At 41.0% G+C, this 2,495-nt stretch overlaps 3 non-coding genes across 3 annotated transcripts; all 3 read right to left on the bottom strand.

Moving 5' to 3' along the window:
• Window positions 1-526: 526 nt before the first annotated feature.
• trnan-guu (transfer RNA asparagine (anticodon GUU)) lies at window positions 527-600 on the bottom strand. Its single transcript has one exon. It is a non-coding gene; the product is annotated as a tRNA-Asn (tRNA).
• Window positions 601-1,066: 466 nt separating this feature from the next.
• Window positions 1,067-1,139, bottom strand: trnak-cuu (transfer RNA lysine (anticodon CUU)). The gene has a single exon. It is a non-coding gene; the product is annotated as a tRNA-Lys (tRNA).
• Window positions 1,140-1,423: 284 nt separating this feature from the next.
• Window positions 1,424-1,496, bottom strand: trnak-cuu (transfer RNA lysine (anticodon CUU)). Its single transcript has one exon. It is a non-coding gene; the product is annotated as a tRNA-Lys (tRNA).
• Window positions 1,497-2,495: the final 999 nt, after the last annotated feature.

Genomic DNA, 2,495 nt, shown 5'->3' with positions numbered 1-2,495 from the left:
CATTTTCATATGCCACCTGATGTACTTTTTAATCTTCTTTATTTCCATTCTGGCACAGGAGCCAATGCTACAAGACATAAATCACGCTTTAGTCATGTCGATCGATGCAATGATGCAGGTTAGGTGGAGACATGTTATTTAACAGCTGTCCCTTCAAGTGGTTTGAATTTGCAGCGGTAACACATTAAAGTGGTAGCATGGTAGTCCAATAGAAGCTGTAACAATTCCAAGTAAGACCCGGTTCTCGATGCCCAACTCTACTTATCAGCATGCCCAACATAACTTTTTCCTAACCCCGACTATTAGGTCATTGTCAAATCCTGTCAAGGGAAGCCGGACATGGTTAACGGTGCTAAAAGACGCTTTGTTTCTTAACCGACAGACTTCTTCAGTTCCGGTGCAATTGTCCTTAATTTGACCTTTCTTGGATAAGTATGACCTTGATGAATGACAACCTTCACAGACATTAGTAAGGTACTGTCACTGGGATTTTTAATGTTACAGTATACTAAATACAAAAGCTTTTCGTCCCTGGGTGGGCTCGAACCACCAACCTTTCGGTTAACAGCCGAACGCGCTAACCGATTGCGCCACAGAGACGAAGTTGGTGCATGCTACACAGATCACATTCTTTGATTTTGAGCTTTGCGCCAACAGGCACCTGACCATAGACAAGGGGACTCCATGCGTGTTGCTGCGGCGGGGGAGGGGGTTATTCGTAGCTCAGTCGGTAGAGCATGAGACCCATAATCTAGTTATACTAAAGCAATTTATTTAAAGATGTTACAGCTTCTATGGACTACCATGCTACCACTTAATGTTGTTACCGCTGCAAATTCCAAACCACTTGAAGGGACAGCTGTTAAATAACAGTCTCCACTAACCTGCATCATTGCAATCGATCGACATGATAAAGCGTGATTTCTGTCTTGTAGCATTGGCTCCTGTGCCAGAATGGAAAATAAGAAGATTAAAAGTACATCAGGTGGCATATGAAAATATGTTATTAGCAGCTAAGCATGTAGGCCCTTTGGCAATTACTTCTGGAAATTGAAAAAATGATATGCGCCCAACGTGGGGCTCGAACCCACGACCCTGAGATTAAGAGTCTCATGCTCTACCGACTGAGCTAGCCGGGCTCCTATGATGGAATAGAAGGTAAAGAAGATAAAGGTAAATCAAGTACTCTATGTCACTGCAAAGGTCAGTTCCCTGACGCAACAAACCATCCACTTGTTATCTTCAGCCAACAATGGGGGGGGGGGGCTTTATTTGCCGTGAGGTCACCAACTAACACTCTAAAAACCTAGGGAAACCCTTGGGATGCTGTTTTTTTTTTTTAATACAATTATTGATAAAAATGAAGTCAGGCTGGAGAACTAAAACAATCTGACAATTCCCTAATAAATGGTAAAAAAGTAAGCGCCCAACGTGGGGCTCGAACCCACGACCCTGAGATTAAGAGTCTCATGCTCTACCGACTGAGCTAGCCGGGCTACTGCTATAACAAATGAAAGTTGGTATCAAGAACACGCAGCCACCTCTGCAATACCTTTATGTATTCAAAATGAATATAAAAATGATGAATTGTTAGCCTACCTTGTGCACTGACTGCTCTGTTACTGTGACAGTATTGACCACCGTCACATCAAAACCCTAACCTAGGTAGGACTACAGTCGAAAATTAGCTGAATTGCTAACACATTTACAGAAATATTGATTAATGTGCATTGTCCTAATCAAATATATAAATCTATTAAAAAAAAAAAAAACTACTGCTCAATTTCTAAAGTAACAGCTAGCTTGAACCAGTTACTTGTAAAATGCATAGTAAAGCATAGTAAAGATTTAAGTAAAATCTCAATTTAGCTTGTGCCTAAGTTATAACATATTTGAGTTTGCTAACATTAGCAAATTTCAGCTAGTTTGAGGTGTGTGCATAGACTAACCATTACATTAGCACCACATTTCCCGTATTTAAAAATGATTAAACATGGACTTACTGGCAAGTGATGCACGGGAATCATCTCACAGTTTCTTCATCTTGCTGCTGTGTTTCAAGGCCATTTCCAAAGATGTTACTACTTCTACTGCCAAAGTTTGTCGGACGCAATCCAACAGACCACTGAGATAGGGAAGGGCACCCATGGGGAGCTTGGGCAGTTGAGTGGGTGATTTTTTTGTTTGTTTGTTTGTTAGTTTGTTTTTTGGGGGTGGACACGTTACTTTCTTGAACAACTCTTGTTCTGCCTGTTTTGTGATATACATGACTAACAAGTGCTTAATATTTCCATACTGAAATAACAACGGCATTATATTTATTATGACGTATGATTTTTCATTAGACTATTTTTGGTGCATGCGTGATGTGTGTGATGGGAGCGGCGGCGCTGTGAATCGTTAAAAAACGTAGCTATTTGACTTATAAAACAAGTGATGACGAGATCGAAAGATGGCATGCTACTGTGGTACAGCGACATAAGCAGACCCCCTGA

The sequence above is a fragment of the Etheostoma spectabile genome, chromosome 19 (assembly GCF_008692095.1).
Source record: "Etheostoma spectabile isolate EspeVRDwgs_2016 chromosome 19, UIUC_Espe_1.0, whole genome shotgun sequence".
Classification (NCBI taxonomy): Eukaryota; Metazoa; Chordata; class Actinopteri; order Perciformes; family Percidae; genus Etheostoma; species Etheostoma spectabile.
Note: the sequence above shows the minus strand (reverse complement) of the source record. Positions and strands in the feature narration are given on the sequence as shown.